General features: G+C 42.5%; 1 protein-coding gene and 1 pseudogene across 1 annotated transcript in view; one reads left to right on the top strand and one right to left on the bottom strand.

The window, feature by feature from the left end:
- The window catches only part of LOC126473665 (fatty acyl-CoA reductase wat-like), a 242,926-nt gene that overhangs the window by 73,452 nt on the left and 144,770 nt on the right, over nucleotides 1-24,704 (top strand). The window lies entirely within an intron of this gene.
- LOC126475795 (5S ribosomal RNA) lies at nucleotides 18,455-18,572 on the bottom strand (annotated as a pseudogene).

Genomic DNA, 24,704 nt, shown 5'->3' with positions numbered 1-24,704 from the left:
CTTTATCCACCCGTGTTGGAAAATTAATTATCGACAACAAATTTTAGGATCCAAATAAGGTTTCCAAGGTAATTTGTCCTATCATAATTCTTTGCAAAATCTGCATTCAAGTCGCTACAGTTTATTAATAGTGGATTTAATCAATAGTGACAGTTCTCCGTGCATGCGGCTTGTGTTTAAAAATAGAGCAAATTTTCAGAACTCGATAGGGACGTCTTAGAGTCTTCATACGTAGCCTTCTTTATATTGTCGGTACGATGAGAGAGAGCAGGCGCGCCCGTTTTGTGTGTGTGTGTGTGTGTGTGTGTGTGTTTCTTCTGGCTCTGAAACAAGCACTTTCAGAAACGCAAAGGAAGACAATCACACAAAAGCAGTTTTACCACACATAATACTTTCTCAACGGTAAAACAATTAGTTAACAGCATTTCCGATGAGATGCCCCGAGAAAGATCTACCTCTTACTCTGGTGAAGCTCTCTCAGTTGTGACGCGTGTCGTGAATAAAATAAAATTGTAAGAACTAAACGGTGGTGCTGAGAAAAAGCTGTGAAATCAGTAATTTCTCATCCTAGCAGAAAACTGTTTACCTAAACCATTACAGAGATACGGAATGCTATTGCTCATTGCAGCTGCTGAGTGTTTACTACTTGAGAGTAAAAACATTCGTTTCAGAAAGTTCTGGGAAGAATTAGACTGTCACTGTTACTACGCGTGGAAATATTTTGTGATGTAACACGAATGTTTATTAGCGTTGAGAAACAAGGAGTGACGCGGCTGCGTACCGTGGTAAATGCTGGTCGTCTCCTGTCTCTTATGTCTTACTCCGTTATTGTGATTCCTAAATCAGTATCTATACCTCTACTCCGATAATCAACATATCGCGGGGTGCGGTGAACGGCGGATAATAGGCGTGATATACAAATATTATTTAGCCCCATCCAGTCGCATTCACGAAATTCTGCAAGATGAACATTTCTCCGCGTAAGTCGCGATTTCTCTAATTTTATCGACATTGTCATCTCGTGAGATATATTTGGAAGAAAATAATACGTTTCTTGATTTATCTTGAAATATATGAACTTGCCATCATAATCATAAATTTCTATGCCATTTATTACGCCTTTCTTCCAACAACCCTCGCTGAATCAACAAATCCGAAATGTAAGTGCTTTACTCATCTTTCACTTTTCTCTCCCTCTAAGAATCCACGAAACAAGAAGTACCTCTCTCTCTCTTTTTCTCTTCCTCCCACCCTCCCTCCCTCCCCCTCCACACAAACACATAGTGTACCATACTGATGGGTAATTCTCAGGAATCACGCAAATAAATTTTATGCGAGCATTAATTTCTCTTTCTTATCCTCCCTTAAAAGAATCAGTTTAGAATCTATCTTTCAAACATCTATATTACGCAGAGTGTTTCAGAAATAAGCACAAAATTTTTGTGGGATGGTAGGCTGGGTATAGACAATCATTTTAAGTGCACGAACATGGGGTCTGTGACTCGTAGATAGTGCGCTAGGCACCGCCAAAGCGCATTCGCCTTGCCTGGAGGAAACACCACTCGAAGTGTGCGACACTCTCTTGATGGCACAGCTCAAGCCGTCGGACCACGGAACGGCGGATATTGGGTATGTTCTGTTGGCTTAATCTAGGACGTCTGCTGCAGCAACAGCAATTCGAGCTACGAGTTCTTCCATAACGCTGGCCGGTGTGGCCGAGCGAGTCTAGGCGCTTCAGTCTGGAACCGCGCGACCCCTACGGTCGCAGGTTCGAATCCTGCCTCGGGCATGGATGTGTGTGCTGTCCTTAGGTGAGTTAGGTATAAGTAGTTCTAAATTCTAGGGGATTAATGACCTCAGATGTTAAGTCCCATAGTGCTCAGAGCCATTTGAACCATCTTCCATAGTGTTTACAGGACTTTGATGCAGAAGTGCCTTCAAGTGCTTTCAAAGATAAAAATCAATTGGTGTGAGATCCGGGTATCTTGCAGGCCATTGAACTGGTCCATTACGTCCAATCCAGAGTCCAAGCTATTCTCTGTACAAGAGTCTTCTTACTTGATTTGTAAACTGGGGAGGTGCCCCATCATGCTGGAAAAACATTAGTCTTCTGGTTTGAAGCGGCACATCTTCGAGAAAACCAGGATGTACGTGTTCGAGAAATACGTGGTAAACACGACCAGTTAGAAGATGTGGAAAAATGTTAGCTTCGACAAGTTGGTTGTTAATAATTCCAACCCAAAGATTAACTGAAAATCGTTCCTAAAAATGGCGGAAACCGTATCTCGAGGATTTTCATTAGGATAGACATAGGAGTTACGACTTTTGAACATTCTTTCGTGGGTGAAAGTCGATTCATCAGGCCACAGAACAACGTTTGCGAAGTCGAGAGTTCACATTATTTGCCAGAAAAACCATACGGCATAGTCGTTGACGGTGATCATCATAAAGAGTTCTCCAAACACGGCTAGCTCCAGCATTTAGAGCATGAACAACGGAGCGTACGCTATCTGAAGGATTGTCTAACATTTGTAATGCTAGTTTCTCGAAACCACGATTGCGAACACTCCGTGGTCGACCGCGCGCAATGAAATCTCTGATGTGCCGCTTTCACTGGGACAACGATCCATAGCAGCAAATATTCTCTGATTTGGTATTCATCTGTTTGGATGGCGTTCTGTGTACAATCGCCGTGCTCCTTCCGTAGATTCTGCGGCACCAAAGGCGTGTCTGCAAGTTGGTTTCATCAAACCTTTCATGTCCTCCGCATGATAACACAGAGTCAACAAACTTTTTACATTCGCAAGTGCATACAATTGTTCCATAACACACTTCTTTACCTTTGGTACAACACTTGATTACGAATTAAGTTGAGGTGGAAGCGAAGTACACAGACAACAGCTCACTTCCGGTACATAGCGCCGAATGAAGATGAAAGTAACTAGAACAGTGTTTCCTCGTTACGGCACGGGCACCAGTGACACTAGGCATCCAAACTTACGTGAACGTACCGCCCGTAATGCACTACCAGACGGACCGATGACTCTTTGAGGTCGCCTACCGTCGTAAATATGCTTCAGCGATGCCATGTCCGTGTACTTAAAATAATTGCCTATATCCAACCTATCATCACACAAAAAATAGTGTATTTATTTCTGAAACGCCCAAAATAGTCACATCTCCTTACGGCACTCCAAACGATATATTTAACATACTACTACCAGCGGTTTCTCGACGATAACTGTTTTGAATAACATCAGAATCTGGTTATTTGAATGTAAGTTGCAAGTTTTTCGAAGTGAAAACTCTATATGTCTTCTTGTATTTCACAGGAGTTTTACACTCCTTCGACTTTGTGTGAGCCTGTTTATCAGTAACTTCATTCTCCAGGTAATCCGTACCTTTTCCGAATAGTAGCGACATGCACAGTCTTAGATCTCTTTAGTAAAGTACTAAGGATGTGAAACGTCTAAACAGCCACGGAAATACTGCGTGTTGAAAATGTGGTTTCACGTGGATTACGTTTTTCATACCGCCGATGAATTCTTGAATAGCAATAAGTAACCATTTAAACTTGTTTGAATGGTAGTTAGGTTTATGAACAGTTGGATAAAATATGTACTGCTGTAGCGTACCATAATGATAACATATGTGTAGCTGTCGCGTAGATAACAGTTCTTGTGAATATAATCGAAATATCAAACTAGCAAATCCGAACTGTAGTACAGCTACAGTAACTTCTAGACCCTCATTAACAAGATGAGTGGCTGATCAGCTCGAGAAGACAGCTCACATTTACTGTAACCCTCTGCGAAAATAGAGAGCACCCTGATTAGAACAATAGGGTTCTTCACTGTTCAGCATCAAGCAGTACAACCACTCGGTCCAGTCACATTTATGTGAGTACCACATAAGTTCGACGTCAGCATGCAGTAGCCACTCACGCACGGCAGGTTGTAGCACTAGCAGTGGGGGGGGTATATAAAGCGTGTCGGTGAGAGAACAGTGCAGTACTTATCGTAATGCGGAAACGTCCACAAGGGCATGAGAATTGGCTTTCGGGCCAAGGGTTGAAGCATTTCCGAAATGGCTTAATATGTAAACTGATCGTCTGCCGCCATGTTTAAAATGTAATGATGCATGGCAAACTGGCGCTATCCAAAACCGGCACACAAGGAACTGTGGTGCACCATGAGCCACTGTTGGTAGGGGTAAACAGCGTCTGTGGTGAATGTGTACGGGCGAACAGACGGGAAACTGTTGAGCAACAGACTGCCCATACCAACCGAGGGGCTACCAACAGTGTCTCATTAACGGCCGTTCGGCGAATGTTGCTGCATGTGGGCCTCAGCAGTAGGCGCCTGGCTCACGCACCCACGCTGAATGCCGTTCAACGGCGACGAAGACTGACATTCGCACGCCAGTTGGACGTGCAGTGAGTGGCGACAGAGAGATTATTCAGATGAATCGTGCGTTTTATGCTCCATCGGATGGATGGCCGCTGGCGTGTAAGGCGTGAAATGTCTGAAAGTAAACACACTGCATCCATCGCCAGAATGATCCAGGTCGGAGGAGGGAGCGTTATGGTCTGGGAAATGTTTTCGTAGCACTCCCTCGGTGATCTCGTCATTCTAGAAGGCACAATGGATCAACGGAAGTGTGCCTGTATTCTTGGGGACCATGTTCACCCACACATGCAGTTTGTTTTTCCTCGAACACGATGGCATCTATCAGCAGAACAATGCGACGTGTCACACAACTCGCAGTGTGCGCACGTGTTTCGAAGAGTAACAGGATGAGTTTAACGTAGTCCCCTGACCACCAAACTCCCCAGATTTAAACCCAATCGAGAACCTGTGGGACCACCGCAAAACTGCTGTTCGCGTCATGGATCCTGCATCAAGAAACTCGGCTGAGCACAGCACTGGAGTCGGCATGGCTCCATATTCCTGTCTGTACTTCCCAGACTGACTCCCTTCCCGCAGCGGACCACGCTGCAAGAGATGGTTATTCGGGCTTTTGACGGGTTGCCGCAATAGTGTCACGAGACAGTGTAGTAACGCTCCGAACTCAACACCTGGATACGCGCTGAATCGGGACTGTTTCTTTTCCTTGCTCCCCCTATTTCAAACGAGTTATCGCACGTGGCAGGTATTGGGTGAACCGAAACTATTACCAGACTCCTTCGGTAATGCCATCGGATGAGGTCGATGGGAACCGGAAGGTAAGAATTTGTAGAAATAAACCCATACAAAAGACTTCACTACTAAGTAATTAACATTTCACTTTACTCAAGCGTTCGTAGCACCTGCTGATCAACAACGTTAGCGGTCGTAAAAAATTGATTTGTGTATGCCCTAGCATTGAACAATCAAACTGCTTAAAGAAATGCAAATTGCCGTAGAAACACGTGTAAAGCAAAAACTAACTGGAACAAATACACTGGTTAATGCTGAGCAGATAAGTAATACGCGTTCTCGTTGCTAGTCCAACAGATTAGGCAGAACCTTGAGACTCAGTAATTTCAAGGCAGTTTGGTATTTTTTCCCTTCTTCCTTGTCAACAGGAAAACAGACTAATCAAGGTAGAGAAAATGAGTTCTCCCAAAATTCATCTTAAGTAGAAATTCATTCTGAAATGTGTAGGTACAAGTTATCCTTCAAGTTCACGAATCGAAGATATTCATAACTTTCGTGTAAATTTGTGATAGGTCTCTGTTCTACGATCTCGTCCGCCCCTAATGTTATCATGCTGTGAACAGAGTATTACACCAGATCATAGGATAATTCACTGTTGCTTTCAAGTTTCATTTGTGTAAAAAGAAAGGACGACGAACCATGCTAAGTTCATGGTTTCTGTGGTGTCCCTAAATCATTATTGGCAAGTGCCGAGATGGGCCTGCCGCGGCACATTTTCTATCAGATCTCTGTCTAATCCAAATTTATGCTCAGTTTATAAGTCGTCGCAGCTGAAAAAATTAGCCGTAAAGATGAAATGTACTTGCCTTTCCAGCCGAGAAGACATTCGTAGAAAAGTCTTTTCTGCCATTCCTTTTCATGGACAGTATGCCACGAAAAAGTCTGCAAACCATTGTACATTTCCTGGCACAGGAGACATGACACTTTAGCGTTTATTAGGGTTTCTTCTCGTTCCATTCACGTATGGAAAGCGAGAAGGATGACTGATTAAATACCTCTGTGCGCACTATAATTAGTTTAATCTTGTCTTGCAATCCCTCCAAGAGGGATACGTAGGATGCTGTTGTATGTTTATAGATTCATCACTTAAAGCTGATTCTTGAAACTTACTAAGCAGGCCTCCACGGGATCTTTGTGTCTCCCTTAAAGCGTTTGCCAGTTCAATTGTTCAGAACCTCCGCGGCGCTCTGTCATGGGTCAAACAAACCTGTGACCATTCGTGCTGCGCTTCTGCGTTTACGCTCAATATCCACAGTTTGTCCTATTTCGCACTGTCCCACATCTCTCAGCAATATTCTGTGTCGCACAAATGTTTTGTAAGAGATCTCCTTCGTTGTCTAATTGCATTACTATAATACTGATTCCAAAAATTTTAGATTTCCAGACGGCTTTTGATACCGTTCCTCACAAGCGATTTCTAATTAATTTGCGTGGCTGTGGAATATCCTCTCAGTAGTCTGACTATAGTCGTGTTTTCCTGTCAGAAGGGTCACAAATCGTAATAAGTCATCGGGTAATATCTGGCGCCCCCGAAGGAAATGCTCCCGATCTACATAAGCGATTTAGGAGACAATCTGGGCAGCCCTCTCAGATTGTTTGCAGATGACGCTGCCATTTGCGTCATGATGATCAAAATTAATTCCAAAATGATTTAGACAATACATCTGTGTGACGTAAAATGTGGAAATTTAAATAAGAAAAGTGTAAAGCCATCCACATGAGCACTAAAAGGAATCCGGTACACATCAGTTACCGGATAAATCACACAAATCTAAAGGCCGTAAAAACAACTAAATACTTACGGATTACAATTACGAATAACTGAAACTGGAATGATCACACAGACAATGTTGTGGGGAAAGTCAACCAAAGATTACGAGATATTGGCAGAACAGTTAGAAAATGTAACAGGTCTTCTAAGGAGACTGCTTACACTACGCTTGTCCTCCCCCTTCTGGATTACTGCTGTGCGGTGTGGAATCCACATCGGATAGAATTTACGGAGGAAATCGGAAAACTTCAGAAAAGGGTAGTTCGTTTTGTATTATGGCTAAATAAGTGAGAGAGTGTCAGGGGGATGTGATACACGAATTGGGGTGTCAGTCATTAAAACAAAGGCGTTTTTCGCTGCGGTATGACCTTCTCATGAAATCTCAATCACCAAATTTCTCGTCAGCATGTGAAAATATTTTGTAGACGTCCGTTTGCATAGGGAGCACTATCATCAAAATAAAATAAGAGAAATCAGAGCTCGCGCGGAAAGATAAGTGTTCGTTTTTCCCACTCGCTGTTCGAGAGTAGAACGGTAGAGACGTAGCTTAAAGAACCTTCTGTCAGGCACTTAGCCGTGAACTGCAGAGTAGTCATGGGGGTGTAGATGTAGATGTAATATTCTAGCAATGAACCGAGTTCCAGCATCTGCTTTACCAACGACTGAGCCTTTCTATTCCTATTTGATATTCATGAAAATTTTTACATCCTAATCATCGTATTTAAACATCACGTTAGGCCATCCTGATTTAGCTTCTTTATGGACCACCTAGATCACTTCAGGAGAATAATATTCGACAAGACACCCCCTAAATTTTTTCACTAGCATTGTTCAATTCGAAACAGTGTTCACCCTCTGCTGATGTCAGTGTTGGCGCACTTCTAAGAGCTTTCTTCCTTGCTTTGAGCCAAGGGCACAAGAAGTACACACAGAAGTAAAGCACCACATGTGAGACAACAGTAGGAATGAAACGAGGTAGCCTGCTGCGGGGCTAGTAATCAACCAACGCCAGATCTGTGGAAATTAAAACATAAGACGCCCAATAATTCTGATATCTATGTGGAACGTTTGAAGAAGAAATTCCTTTTTTTTCTAAAACACAAGGATATATTCTAAAGAAACTGCACACTCAGAATAAAACTTTGCAGTTACGATCAATCACACAATCTAATAAAAAACAAAATTATTTACGAAAAAGAAAGTAATGGACAGTTATATGTCTATTTTAACAACATTTAAAATAGCAGGCATACGAAGAAAATAGTGGCCTCTCCTTGATCAGTAATAAATGGACTACAAAGCCATAAGCATATAATAGAGAGGGAATTACTCAGCTTACTTTGATTTAACACTGTCATTCCATAATATGCTTCTTAAAAAATACTTCAAATTTTCTCCTAAGAAACGGAATCTCTGCGATGAGGCACTGTGGAGCGGACTTTGCCGATCGACTGCTGTTATGCTTTGCTCAAGGCATCATTGGACGTCTATTTTGTCATCAGTCTTCGATCCACCACGAGTTTCTCTCCTATACCAACGCCTTCAAATTAGAGTAGCACATGCACACAACGTTCTGAGTTATTTGTTGGATATATTCTAATATCCGTTCTCTCCTTCAGTGTTTAGCCCCTACACCTCCCTCTAGTTACTACCTGATGTCTTAACAAATGTCCCATCACCCTCCCCCTTCTTCTTGTCACAGTTTTCCACCTGTTCTTTTCTTTACCGATTCTGCGGAGAACATCCTCATTCTTTAACAGTTCTCCTAATTTTCAACATGCTTCTATAATACCACATCTCAAACGCTTCGATCCTCTTCTTTTATGATATTCTCACTGTCCATGCTCCAAACGAACTTTCTCAGAAATTTCTTCATCAAGTTAAGGCCGATTTTTTATACTAGCAGACGTCTTTTCGGCAGGAATACCTTCTTTGCCTGCCTTTGTCTGCTTTTGACGTCCTCCTGTAACGAGCTCCTCATCAGACCTTGAAGGCCCAAGGGTTGTCGACTGGTCGCAGTGTCACCTTTTTCCATGAAGCGTCATGCGGATGCAGTATAGAAGAGCATGTGGTCAGCACACTACCCTCCCGACTGTTTTGCCGACTTTCCAGACCTGGGACCCGCTACTCTCAATCAAGTCGTTATTCAGTTGGTACCACTAGGCTCAGTGCACCCCGTACCACTTCTATCAAGGAAAAATGCTTGCCAGTACAGCGAATTTAACCCGGATCCCTGGCATGGTGGCCGCCAACGCTGACCACTTAGCTACTGTGGCGGACTTACGTCCCCTTTACTTACTACAATAACACATGAGTGCTGTTTTGCATCCAGAGTATCAGAATTCCCCTTTATCTACTTTGTGGTCATCAATTTTTATGTTAAGCTCATCGCTAAAATTTCTGCTACTCCTGTTTCGCTGCGTCGTTTTTTGTTTCACCCTCAATCAATATTCAGTACTCATTGGACTATCCAACTGGTCAAGTCCTGTAATTCTTCTTCCATATCACGGAGGATAGCAATGTTATGTGCGAATCTTTTTAATGATATCCTTTCACTTTGAATTTTAATCCCACTCATGAACATTTTCCTTATTTCCGCCATTGCTTCTTCGGCGTATAAATTGACACTAAGGGCGAAGTACTACGCCCCTGTCTTCCACCCATTTTAATCCGAGCGCATCTATCTTGGTCTTCCACTCTTATTAGCCCTTTTGTATGTTGGGGTATTTTTTTATACAAATGGGAATTTTTTTTGTATAAAGGGTATATCATAGAACATTACTGTCCTGGCCATCAAAGTTTGCTTTTGCAAACTTGAGTCGCCATTTCTCCTACAGAAAGCCCGCATATCATTCGTGTGACGAAAATGAGTGCACCCCTTTCCACTCTACCCACGACGGGTGCTTTCGGGGTCAAAGCTGGATTCTCTGCCTGACAGTGAGGCAAGCTGACTACTCAGCTACTTTTATTATTGTTGTTGTTTCATTTAATGCATGGATTGGCTAGCTCGGTGCTGCTGTCTAGAAATGTGGTCCAAAAAATAACGTTACTTCTTAACGTCCCATCGAAGACAATCTCGTCAGCGACGGAGCACGAGATCGGCTTGGACAAGAATGGGACGAGAAATCGGATGTTGCCATCCCATGGTTTGGGGTGACCGCAAAAAACCTGTATCTCATTGACCAGACGTGGATTTCAACCCCCGTCATGCAGAATAGGAGCGCAGAATCTCAACAAATCAGCCACAGTGCTCAAAAAACACTCGACACTCAAATGGTGTTAAATACAAACTACTTATTCCTACCATAAAAGTAAATACTAATAAGTTTTTTTTTTACTCTTCATCTCCTGTTTCGCTCATTGTCTAGCCCATGTAGTGGTACATTTAGAGTAACAGTAATCTTCATTTAACGCTTTTACTTTTGTCAAACAGTTTTCATACATTTTTGGAATGATTCCGTACTGCCTGCAACTGTCTATTTTGGTTTATTTTTCAGCATCTTTGTGGCCTTGGGCCATTTTCAAGTACCTCGGTTCGCTTGTTGGCCATAGAATCAACAAAAAAATTGAGTCGGAAAATATTGCCGTATCCGTATGGCGACTGGGTATAGTGGGTATAAGTACAGATATTGTTAATTGTGGTACCTTAATATGTACACACTTCAGTGTTTTTGTTTTTCCTTTCTCTGCTTCTAATAGTCTTCCTGCAAGTAGTTTTTGATGTTGCTGAGCAACAGTCATACAATAATTTTTAAATGAACACACTGCCATTTGATTGTATTGTTGTTTATTTAATTACGACCCAGGTTTTAGCTCTTTATGCCATTTTCAAGTGACTGAGTTTATGCTACTAACATACATTGAGCTTGATGTCCTACAAAATGTAGTAATGACATAAACTCAATCACTTGAAAATGGCGTATAAGGCCGTATCCTGGATAGTAATTAAATAAACAATAATACAGTCAAATAGCGGTATTTGATGGTGTACTGGTACTTCAGTGATGTGGATTTAGATTTTTTCAAGCTTGTAACTGATCTGTCTTGATCATTTCTTTCTCTTGGTACTAATCCTGTGCCGGCCGCTGGTGGCCGAGCGGTTCTGGCCCTACAGTCTGGAACTGCGCGACCGCTACGGTCGCAGGTTCGAATCCTGCCTCGGGCATGGATGTGTGTGTTGTCCTTAGGTTAGTTAGGTTTAAGTAGTTCTAAGTTCTAGGGTACTTATGACCTCAGCAGTTGAGTCCCATAGTGCTCAGAGCCATTTGAACCATTTTGAACTAATCCTGTTTTCTGCAATGACAAACGATATGCATTTGCTCATTGTTTTATGGCCAGATGCCATTGTTATAAACACATCCTCAATTTAATATAAGATGGAAATTTATATGCATATAAGCATGTCCATCTCTTCCGTATATAATGGTCTATTATAAAAGGCCTGTAATTTTTTGAGCACAGCCGTCACTCATTCTGGGAGATCAAAAATCTATTGGAACTTTTTGTGCATTGTTGTTTCAACGTATTTTCTTCCTACAGAATCAAAGAGATTATGTTAACATCGAAGCGCAGTGACTAATTGTATTTGATATGTAAGGTAGTGTGAAGACCAACGTGTCAGCGAGAAAGGTGAAGAGAGGGAATACCAAGGAACGTGGTGAAGGGGAAAGCGTTGTCGGGTTTCGGGTGTTCCCCATCGTCGGTGGGATGGAAATTCCGACATATTCCCGCAGAGGTCAGCGAAGTGGCCTTGTGTTGCCACACCACCTGTCCGCAGCGACCAAGAACACGTGTCGGTCTGCTCTTAGCACACTGCACGTCACGTTAAGCGCAGAGACAATGCCAACATTAACATTTTCGTAACGAGATTGCTCTCTCTGTGTGTTCCTTTCTGTTGTTAGTTTCCTTTTGTCGGTGGCATAGTCTACCTCTCTGTTCACTCTCCTCTCAAATCCACAGCGCAGTGAGTTAAACAAACCTCTCAGGCAGGGAGAATGTAGTGCTATGTAAGACGCTTGATCTCTTTCAGTTTTTCTGCATGTTGATGAGATTGTCGCAGTGACCAAGCCAACGTAGCGTTAGCAATTCCCTCCTTGCTGTGTTGCTGTTCAAAGTAACCAGTCAAATGTTTTTTATTCCAGTCTTTGATCACAATATCAATTCTTTTGACGATGACCAGTTTCAGTCCATAATGACCGTCCTCAGATCTTTTCTACACCATGTCCTAAGGTGATAAGGCCATAATGACATCGTCAAAATATATAAATGTAATCACCACAGCATCGTCACATAGATCTAAAATAAGGTGTAGAATAGGCCACAACGTTCACACAGTCATTGTTGCTTCATCACTGTATATTCAGAATGTATGTCTACGCTGGGAACGATCCAGTCAGCTGGAGTTTATTACAAACACAAAGAAACATTCTTGAACCTGGTGCACTGTTCTTGGGAAGAGTTTACTGTGTTCTTCACAAGGAGGAAGTATGTTTTCAATCCAGAACAAGTAAACGGATATCACGTCAGCACATACTGCATTTGTAATTATGCACTGAGATGAGGCAGTCAGTTTGTAACTGCCGCCTGATTTAATTCAAACTTAGCTTGCTGCTCAGGCTTACGAGCGACCGAGCGAGGTGGCGCAGTGGTTAGCACACTGCACTCGCATTCGGGGGGACGACGGTTCAAACCCGTCTCCGGCCATCCTGATTTAGGTTTTCCGTGATTTCCCTAATTAGTTTCAGCCAAATGCCGGGATGGTTCCTTTGAAAGGGCACTGCCGATTTCCTTCCCCATCCTTCCCTAATCCGAGCTTGTGCTCCGTCTCTAATGACCTTGTTGTCGACGGCACGTTAAACACCAAACTCCTCCTTCTCCACACGGGCGAGCACCTAAACTGTACGTGTCAGCTTTTGAAATTGTACGTATGTTTATATTAACTTTAAGCTCTAAATGGCCCATTTGACCATCAAATGAAATGTTTAGCGTTTGTCCTAAAATAGAGGCATAATGGTTCAAATGGCTCTGAGCACTATGGGACTTAACTGCTGAGGTCATCAGTCCCCTAGAACTTAGAACTACTTAAACCTTACTAACCTAAGGAGATCACACACAGCCATGCCCGAGGCAGGATTCGAACCTGCGACGTAGCGGTCGCGCGGTTCCAGACTGTAGCGGCTAGAAGCGCTCGGCCACTCAGGCCGGCAGATGCATAATGATTAAAGCTCAAAACTTGTATTCGGAAGTCATGGTAATTGTATATGTGAACCAACTTAGGTTTATTACTATAGCGTAGTAGAAGTTCCGGAGCAATACACACAGAACAAACCATGATAAGCCTCGAGCAGCTTATCCGTCATAGGATAAAGAGAAATACGGTGCACGACTGTTGCAAGAAAGACCAGACAATAGTTAGTTCTGTTCCCAGAGTTAGTGGCAAACAACCGAAAAGCAGACAAAGAGAAAACAAGGGCGTAATGAGGATCTGGTAACTGGTGTAGTACAGAGCGTTCATGGTGAACACACACTAGCTGTAAGCTTTTTCTTTCCCTACCCCTAAATCTAAAGTGGGCTGTTAGAGTTGTGACCCACTGAAGACGCAAGGTCTTTGTGGCCAAATATCAGGTGAGCTACTGGTTGTATAGTGGAAGTCCCACTTGGGACTATTCGAGAGGCCATTTACATTACAACCAAGGGAAACCAACCTAAAACCTGAAACTTCCTGGCAGATTAAAACTGTGTGCCGGACCGAGACTCGAACTCGGGACCTTTGCCTTTCGTGGGCAAGTGCAAAGTTTGCAGGAGAGCTTCTGTAAAATTTGGAAGGTAGGAGACGAGGTACTGGCGGAAGTAAAGCTGTCAGGACGGGGCGTGATTCGTGCTTGGGTAGCTCAGATGGTAGAGCACTTGCCCGCGAAAGGCAAAGGTCCCGTGTTCGAGTCTCGGTCCGGCACACAGTTTTAATCTACCAGAAAGTTTCATATCAGCGCACACTCCGCTGCAGAGTGAAAATCTCATTTTGGAGCCTAAAACCTTTCAGAATGTGAGATGGGAAGTAGTTTTATTTTAATTCCGAGAGGATGTGTCTCAGATAAAAATATGAAAGCCTATTATACATGTAAGTGCATTTGTTTACATGCATACAGCGTAAACTTGATGACTTGCTCGACATGTGCTGTGTGTATGTGTCGCTACAGATGGCATATGATGTGGTTGATGCCGACCTGTGGCTGTGTGCTGTTTATTTAGCGTTGTCTGGGTAGAGCGTACTGGTGCAGCAAACACACACTGTGAAAACACATACACATCAGCCAAATTACCGTAGAGCTGGTAACGGGGCAGTTGTGAATATTTCGCAAGGGATTTTCAGTTTAACTTTTTGTCTTATAGCCAAAGGATGCATCCCGAAAACGTTGGTGAGAACCGGGAAATGGGAATTGGAATCATTTTTAATTTAATTTGTCTGCCCCAGACAAAAGAAATGAAACCCTAGCGTATGGAGTATAATCGATTCCTTGCTCAACACGTGCGGTGTACACAAGACGGCAGTGAACTGCAGATCCGGCCCCTTTATGAGAAGACTAATCTGTCCCAATCCACGTAGGTAGAACACAGGTTGTGATATCTCGGACTGAAGGTAACAAAGAGACCGGTGGAACAAACAGGTGGTTCCTGAAGTCGATGACGGCAGAGTTCACGAAGTCAACGGCTGTCCGTTTTCGCGTCTCCATCCGAACTGTCCCCTTTGGTGTCTCGACCAGAACTGCCCTCTGTCTGTTTCCGACCGCGTTTCCCCACGCGCCCAATATCCTCACTCAACTGACCGGGGAAGTACCCTTTCCTGAAGCCGTCCATCTGATTGGCTACAGCTTATTCTACATTATTTTACATTTTAACATATTTAAATAACCAAAGCTTGACCTCTTTCACGTTCTAAATAGAGTAACAATAATGTCCATTACATAATAAACGTTAAATTCTTTTACATAAAACGGTCGCAGGTTCGAATCCTGCCTCGGGCATGGATGTGTGTGATGTCCTTAGGTTAGGTAGGTTTAAGTAGTTCTAAGTTCTAGGGGACTGATGACCTCAGAAGTTAAGTCCCATACTGCTCAGAGCCATGCCATTTAAACGTTTTTTTTTTTTTTTTTTTTTTTTAGATAAAACCAATACAATTTCCTTCTTAACTTTGAATGTCACAGCCAGCAGCCTTGCACCATTGTGCTTTCTGATAAATAAATACAGAACAAAAGTAACTATTATGCACAAAACTTTACAACAAATATTGTATTACCTAATGATTCAATAAGGTGTCATGCTATCATCGTTCAATGTGTTTTGTGTGGAGGAAATGATGATGTGATACTTAACTGAAAATACTGATAATTTAAATTTACTATATCTTTTAAACAAATAAAGTTACAGAGTTGATATTTAGAACATTTGTCATTTTACTGATGCGCTTCTATTTGAAATGCTGTTCGTTAAGATCGACCAAAGCGTTCAGATTTTAGCATTTATGTCTTTGATTCAAAACTTGTTAATTTCACTTCAACAGTAAATCCTAAACTATTATAGATATGATCAATATTCAAGTTTTATTGGGATCACCATGAAAGTTTATGGAAGATGGTAGATTAAAATTACTGTGGCTTCATTCCCTGCACTACTACAGAATTAAATAGTTTTACTAAATGTTTCCCCTTATGACCGATCTTAGGTCCGCCATATTTAACACTGCTGCGTCTTCTTGGCCACAAAAGCCTTCTACTGGGTTTCCCTATGACGTAGGTTCTTCTCTGTCTCATTCGCGCACTACAACGCTTAGGCCTCAGTAGACAATAGACGTCTGTGAATTTCCCCATCTCGTGGTGAATCTGCGCCTTTGTGGCATCCGGTCCTGGACGACAGGGTTCGTTTCACAATTCCTGAAGACTGACTCTTTCGGCCATATACTTAAATGAGAGTGAAATGCTCGTTAACTCACAAGAATTATTTTTTTTAACCAATTCTTTTCTCGATAATACCAATCTATATCTTGTTAACTTTTACTGTCGTCAGTTATGTTGTTACTTCGCCAGCAAAACTCGCTTAATTCTTTCAACTTCTTATTTTCTGTTCTGATTCCCTCAGCAACGCCAGTCTATAAAGACGTCAGAGGTAATAAGGAAGGAAAAGTGCCAGGAGAAAATGGTGTTCCAATAGACACTGTCAAGGGAAAAATAATTGAAAAGGAACCTTAGCAAATTATTTACAAAATATCTGTGGAAGAAGTCACTTCCTACAAATTAAACCATGCTGTAATTATTGCACTTAATGAGAAATAAGAGGCTTAAAAACTGTACACCATTAGCTTCCTCTTCGTAAAAAACACCAAATTTCACCACGCGAACGAACAAGCTGTCTGTACAAGTGGATATAGCGCAATACACTATCTGCATAACGAGTTATGCATAGAACTGAGTAATGAGTGTGGTTCAAATGGTTCAAATGGCTCAGAGCACTATGGGACTCAACTGCTGAGGTCATTAGTCCCCTAGAACTTAGAACTAGTTAAACCTAACTAACCTAAGGACATCACAAACATCCATGCCCGAGGCAGGATTCGAACCTGCGACCGTAGCGGTCTTGCGGTTCCAGACTGCAGCGCCTTTAACCGCACGGCCACTTCGGCCGGCATGAGTGTGGTCCAAATGGCTCTGAGCACTATGGGACTTAGCCGGCCGGGGTGGCCGAGCGGCTCTGGTCGCTACAGTCTGGAACCGCGCGACCGCTACGGTCGCAGGTTCGAATCCTGCCTCGGGCATGGATGTGTGTGCTGTCCTTAGGTTGCTTAGGTTTAAGTAGTTCTACGTTCTAGGCGACTGATGACCTCAGAAGTTAAGTCACATAGTGCTCAGAGCCATTTGAACCACTATGGGACTTAACATCTGAGGTCATCAGTCCCCTAATGAGTATGACGTACAACTTTATCTGGGAGACGGCTTTTAGATTCGATTTGAACGAAATCAGCAAGGGAAGCAAGGCAGAGATTCAACATATGTGATCATACTGGAAAGTACAGAAGCGATGTTTTCAGAAGATCGAACTTTTGAAATAGTGCATAAACCGGCAGAGCGAACTAGCAGCGGCTATTTAGCACAACTAGTGGCAAGTTTAAAGAACTATGGTTCGCCTCTTTTTGCTCTGGCCGTTAGTTGTCGAGCTACAGCCGCTGAAGTGAGTACGTGCACAAACTGTTCGTCGGATTACTGACCAACATCAACATCTACGTGATTACTCTGCTATTCACAATAAAGTGCCTGGCAAAGGGGTTAATGAACCATCTTCAAGCTGACTCTCTACCGTTCGGGACAAGCGTGGCGTAAGCAGTCTCTTTAGTAGAGCTGTTGCACCTTCTAAGTGTTCTGCCAATGAGTAGCAGTCTTTGGTTTGCTCTACCCACATCATCATCTGTGTGATGGTTCCAGTTTAGGTTATTTGTAATTGTAATCCCTAAGTATTTACTTGAATTTACAGCCTAAAGATCTGTGTGACTTATCGCGTAATCAAAATTTAGCGGATTACTTTTAGCACTCATGTGAATAATTTCACACTTTTCTTTATTCAGGGTCAATTGCCACTTTTCGCACCATACAGATATCTTACCTAAATCATTTTACAGTTCATTTTGGTCATCTGATGACTTTACAAGACGGTAGATAATAGCATCATCTGCAAATAATCGAAGAGGGCTACTGAGATTGTCTCCTATGTCGTTAATATAGCGAAGGAACAATAGAGGGCCTATAACACTTCCTTGGGGAACACCAGATATTACTTCTATTTTACTCGATGACTTTCCGTCTATTACTACGAACTGTGGCCTTTCTGACAGAAAATCACAAATCCAGGCGCACAGCTGAGGCTATATTCCATACGCATGCAGTTTGGTTAGAAGACGCTTGTGGGGAACGGTGTCGAAAGCCTTCTGGAAATCTAAAAATATGGAATCAATTTGACATCCCCTGTCTATGGCACTCATTACTTCATGGGTATTTGCGTTTCACAAGAAAGATGTTTTCTGAATCCGTGCTGACAATGTGTCAATAAATAGTTTTCTTCGAGGTAATCCATAATGTTCGAATGCAGTATATGTTCCAAAACCCGACTGCAAATGGACGTTAGTGATATGGGCCTGTGAATCAGCGGATTATTACTATTTCCCTTTTTGGATATTGGTATGACTTGAGCAATTTTCCAGTCTTTAGGTACGGAACTTTCTGTGAGCGAGCGGTTGTATATAGCACTACGTCTCCAGGCCACGAGTGGACTACCGGGACCATGCGACCGCCGTGTCATCCTCAGAGGAGGATGCGGATAGGAGGGGCGTGGGGTCAGCACACCGCTCTCCCGGCAGTTGTGATGGTATTCTTGACCGAAGCCGCTACTATTCGGTCGAGTAGCTTCTCAATTGGCATCACGAGGCTGAGTGCAACCCGAAAAATGGCAACAGCGCATGGCGGCCTGGACGGTCACCCATCCAAGCGCCGACCACGCCCGACAGCGCTTAACTTCGGTGATCTCACGGGAACCGGTGTACCCACTGCGGCAAGGCTGTTGCCAGCGGTTGTATTTAATTGCTAAATATGGAGCTATTGTATCAGTATACTGTGAAAGGAGACTGACTGGTATACAATCTGGACCGGAGGCCTTGCCTTTATTAAGTGATTTAAGCTGCTTTGATAAACCGAGGATGTCTATTTCTATGTGTCTCATTTTGGCAGTTGTTCTTGATTGGAATTCAGAAATATTTTACCAAATGACAATGAAAGAGGTTGAAGAACAACGCGTGCTTGTCAATTTCTACTATAAACTTGGAAACACTTTTACAGAGGCATTCGATTGGTTAGTCTTCGCAGAGGGTGGGCAAAGAGTCTCCTTGTCCAAAAGAAGCACTCATGAGTCGGCCAAGTATCAAGATGATGTTGGTTGGTTGCTTGGTTGGTTAGGTTTGTGCTTTTTGGCTGAAAAAGCAATGTGCATCGATCTGTTCATATGGCAATCAAGGGAATCAACCAGAGAATTTTAGTGCGTTTGATGGATGCTGTGCCCAGAAAAAGGCCTGAATTACGGTAAAAACGGACTCGGATGACGGTGCGCTGGTTCACGCATCGCTTCTTGTTCACTGCGATCCGGTGAAAAATCAGACTCTCGTTGCGCCGCACCTACTATGTTCTCCTGACCTAGCCCTAGCAAACTTTTTCCTGTCCCTCAAACTTAAAACCACTTGGAAATAAACGTTATTTCCAAAGCTTACCGAAGATTCACGATAATACGACAGGAGACCTTCGCGCCATCCCGGAAACTGCGTTCCATAAGGTTTTTCAAAACTGGAGGAAACATTGGGAACGGTGTACTATCAATAGAGGGGACTACTGTGAAAGCGACTGCACTTAAAATGTAGTGCAATGAGCAATAAAAATGTTATAAGCAAAATTTAGTCCCTTTCTGAACACACCTCGTTTGTCCGTGCAGCAACTTCCATTAGACTTCGCCAGGACAATTAGAAACTCGGAACTGGAGAAAGGGTCATTCAAAGAGATTACGTATCTATCTCAGCAGTCCTGGATGAAGTATTCATATCTCTATATATTAATAAAACAATTAAAGTATCCGTGTTAATGGATAGTACCTGAACAACCTCCGTGTTACATGTGACACTGTAATGTTTGCACATAATGCAGATAGTGGGAAAAGCAGACGCCAGACTCAGATTCATAGGAAGAATTTTACGGAAATGTAACTCATCCACGAAGGATGGGAAGGAAGTGGCTTGTAAGGCGCTTGTTCAACCGATTATTCGGTATTTTTCATCTATCTGGGAACACCAGCATGTAGGACTGACAGAAAAAATAGGGAAGATCCAACGAAGAGCAGCGCGTTTCATCACAGAATCGTTTAGCCGGTGCGAGAGCGTTACGGAGGTGTTCAACAAACTCTACTGGCAGACGTTAGAAGAGAGGCATTGCCTATCGCGGAGAAGTTTATCATTGAAACTTCGAGAGGGCACTTTCCGGGAAGAGCTGGACAACATATTGCTTCCCACCCCCCTCCCCACATAAGCCTCGCGTAATGATCACGAGGAGACAATTCGAGAAATTAGAGCGTATACAGAGGCTTACTGACAGTCATTCTTCCCACACGCTATTCGCCAGTGGAACAGGGTCGGAGGTCTCAGTATTCCGGCACACACCAATAGGAGGCTTGCAGAATATGATGCATATGTAGCGTAGATAAACTTATGACAATGCGACACGAAGTTTCAATACAAAAAGTATTCGAATACGAAGTTTTGCCTAGCGAATGACGGGAAGATGTGTATGGGAAATTACCAAGAGACAGAAGACAAATGGGTCGGTGACCTGAGTGGAGAGTAAGGCGCCATTATGATTGTGAGAAAAATGACATTGAGTTGGTTGTTACATATAACGAGGCGAATGGATAGTAGATAGGCAGAGGATGTGCTTCAATTTATATTAAGAGAAAACAAGAGACCGACAACCTAAGAAAGGTTTACGACAGTAGTGAACTTACAGGATAGGTACCGATTTCCCCTTTTCCCCTCTTTTCTTTGCTTATATTAGCACAACTTAATGGAAAATGGGGGGGGGGGGGGGAGGTAGGAGGATAGATAAATAAATATTCGTGGACCAAAAAGCTTCCTGATAGTAGCTCTCCTCACCATTTCATTAACAAATTTGATTTTTTTCTGGTAATAATTGCAGTTTGTAATTCGCCATGTTCTATGTGCAAACCTTCCGTTGTATAGACATTTATGATTGCAAACTTTAATTTCCGACGATACGAACAGGTGCTTCGCCTTTATTCAATGTATCTCGAAGTCTAAATTTGCTCGCTCTAGATTTCTCAGTTTTACTTCGGTTGTCAGATGTCTTTCTGACGTTACAATCGCTCCTAAGTCTTTTATAACCCGAGCTGCACTGTCCGCCATGTAAGTATACGTTAATAAGAGTAGTTATAAATATGAAACCTGTTGCATACAACAGCGTTTCCTCCCACAGTCGATAACTGCACTGAAGCAATTTGTCTAAAAAATTTTCGTTTCCTGAGATATTTTCGTAATTGGCTAAGTGAGGAGCAATGTTTATTGTGATGTACAGACAGAAAGTAACAAATAGTCATAGATTTTTACTGCATAACATCCCTATTTGAAGACATTCGTATTCAGTTATGAACTCATTTCGTTTAATATTTACAAACTACCACACATTAATTATTACATTTCAATTTTTCTGTTATACGGCAAGGGCAATCTAAATATCTATATACACATTAATTTCTGTTCGGTACAAGTTGCACGTGCAATATCAAATATTTTAAGCGAAACATTGTACGAAGTTTCGTGAACAGGTTAACCACCCACAAGGAAAACATTGCGTATCCTCAGAGATGGGGAAAACATGGCGGACGATTCAGCCTATTATAGGAGCTGTAACCGCTACACTTCTTAAAAGATGGGTTGGTGGTGTTTGAGGCGGGGAGAGGGGTGCAAAGGGGAGGGGAAGGGTGACATATTGACCAGACGCAAACTGGCCATCGTCCGAGAGCAGTGGACATATATCAGGAAAAGATGTGGTTTCCCGCCTTGACATGTCAACTAACAGCCTGCACGAGACACTATAGAAATATGTTCTTCAACCAAGTGATTTCATTAAAAGTACATTTTAAGTTTCGATTAATCAGGTTACTAGTTCTGCCGTAACTCAATTGTCTCTACTGTTTTTTGAATCAAACGGTTCAGTTAGAGTGGCGATAATAGCGTTGAACCTTCCTGGCAGATTAAAACTGTGTGCCGGACCGAGACTCGAGCTCGGGGCCTTTGCCTGCGAAAGGCAAAGGTCCCGAGTTCGAGTCGCGGTCCAGCGCACAGTTTTAATCTGCCAGGAAGTTTCATACCAGCGCACACTCCGCTGCAGAGTGAAAATCTCATTCTGGATAACAAAGTTGTTCCCAGAACAAGTAAAAAGTAATTTGGGGTCAACACAGATATACATGGCTTCCCACGTGTACGGTCAAATACACAAATATTTCATAAACCGTTTTAGATGTCCAAATAATGTTTTTGACAAATAACTGCCCTCAAAGGAGCGAGTATTATTCTTTCTGGTTAATGCACTTATGCTATACGTTTCTTAACATCATTCGTGTGATCCTGTAAAAAGATGCAGCTATAACGCCTTTGAAGTTTTGGAATTAACGTGTTTAGAAACGTGACAGAAAACGTGTTAAACTTCAATTTCTAGAATTTCAGGACCAAAATATCGCCCCCATAAGGAAGTAAGCATAACAAAATGATGTGAAAACTATCCTGGGCTGGCTCCTTAGTCTGTTTTAGGAAAACAAACTCCTCTGAAAAACTTGACAGATGTTATGGCACTCGCTACTTTCTTCAAGAGCTGCCTAGTTCAATGAGTCTATACGTAAAAACATTACGAAAATTAGCTACGTCTGAAACAAATTTCTCCTTTGTCGATAACTTCTTTCACAAGCATTTACGATGTATTAGGGATTTCCATGTCACGGTAGACAACCTCTAGATATTAACTTCCTCCAGGCACCACGATCAGGTTAGGCAAGACTGAAATTTCCCAGCCATGTTTACTCGAACGATATACAACAGGCCTTCATCTTTTTTGGCGCATGGAGCTAAGGTTAATTATGGTAATAGCTTTATGAGAGGCTCTGATTTTAATGAAGCTCTTTTTGCCTATCACGTGTTCTAGAGATCTGCTTATGTTTCCAATTACCTGCGGTTATTCTACGCCAACTGCCAGTTGAACTGGAAGTCCTCGACTACTAATGACGTCACAGATCAGTAGCTGTCGTGCAGTTTCTATTTACAGGTTTCCATTAGACAGGTTTTACAGATTGCTGCGGCCTCCGAGGCGAAGCTGAGTCCAAGATTTCTTATCGTCGTAACAGGAACTCAAAATTTTCCACAATGTGAAGGCAGATGTTACTGTACAGAAGGAACTAGTTATTTGGCCTAGGCAAAGACCAGAACTTGTTGTCTGAGAGGATAAAATGCACACGTCCGCAGCAGCCGGTATGAAAATGGTATAACCATGGTGACTGCAAAAGCAGTTAGATCCCGGGAAAAGCTGGTATAGTGGTAGAACTATGCGTGGCGGATGACAACCGTAGTGGCCAGACGTAAGAATCTGCCCAGGTCAACAGATCAGTTATTGTCTGATAAGGTATAGCTGGCAGTCAGTAACGTTTCGAAATCGTCATTTGTTTAGGTGACTCCAGAATTTGGGTCCAATGCATATTTTTATCTACGCTATGCAAGTTAATACAAATTACGTGGCAGCGCGTACCTTTCGTTTTTCAATGTCTACAGGTATTCTTACATTACAGCCACGAATAAATTGTGCAAATAATAACTACTATTATGCTTCGTGTGAACTATACCGTCACTTTAAGACACATTACAGGTAACCGTAACCAAGTTTTGAGTTCCTCAGTGAAATCTGAAATGACGTAATTAGACTTAAAGCTCATGACGACTTTTTTTAACACCAGTAAACAAGTGCAGACCGAAGTGCCCTCCTGTAGACAGTCGCTAACCCTGTTAAGGTCAAAGGTGGTAGGTATCAGACACGCCTTACAAATTTTCATAACAGGTCGTATAAGCATTTTATAATACTCTACGTAGATTAGCTGCAGTGTTGTCGAATCCATTCAATGACCCGTACTCTACCACTCATATCACCCAATTTTTAAGCCCACGAATTGTTACACCCAGGTATCTGCCGACTCTGAGTAATATTAATGACCCATTAATACTGTGTTAAAAGCTTCCTACATTTTTAATCATATGAAATCTTTCATTATAGTTGCCAATCTTTAATCTAGAGCCGGCCGGGGTGGCCGAGCGGTTCTAGGCGCTACAGTCTGGAACCGCGCGACCGCTACGGTCGCAGGTTCGAATCCTGCCTCGGGCATGGATGTGTGCGATGTCTTTAGGTTAGTTAGGTTCAAGTAGTTCTAAGTTCTAGGTGACTGATGACCTCAGAAGTCAAGTCCCATAGTGCTCTGAGCCATTTGAACCATTTTAATCTAGACTATAATGAAATAGTGATCTCACTGGACATTCGTACAATATTGTTGAAGAATCCTTTTAATAGATAATCATGCTATCTTCGGGAAGTCTGAACTACAAATAAGGCTATACAGGAAGTCATAAATACACACCGTAGTGTGGACATAAACAACTCTTTCCACGATTCCCCAAAGAGTGTCAAGTGTTGCTATTAAGTTTGTAAAACTATGTTTGGTAAACCAGCAGAATACCTGAGACAACAGAGAACTCTTTCAGCTTGTCAAAGACTGCTTTGTGGCACATGGTGTTCATAGGTTATATATTCGGCTCCGCCCAGAGTATGACCCTCCGCTTCATCGTCTATGCCGCCCTCTGTGATTTCCCCCTCCGAGTACGGTGTTTCTACCTTCCCGCTTATGTTTGCATGGCCCACAAATATTATATTTACTCCCTGACGTGTTCCAGATAATGCCCGTCTTAAAAATCGTATGAAATAGAAATAAGGAATTTCGTCAGTGTTGATTTATGGTTTGTGTCGACAACAAATGGTTCAAATGGCTCTGAGCGCTATGGGACTTAACTTCTCAGGTCATCAGTCCCCTAGAACTTAGAACTACTTAAACCTAAC

The sequence above is a fragment of the Schistocerca serialis genome, chromosome 4 (genome assembly GCF_023864345.2).
Source record: "Schistocerca serialis cubense isolate TAMUIC-IGC-003099 chromosome 4, iqSchSeri2.2, whole genome shotgun sequence".
Taxonomy (NCBI): domain Eukaryota; kingdom Metazoa; phylum Arthropoda; class Insecta; order Orthoptera; family Acrididae; genus Schistocerca; species Schistocerca serialis.
This window is presented reverse-complemented; position numbering and strand designations above follow the sequence as displayed.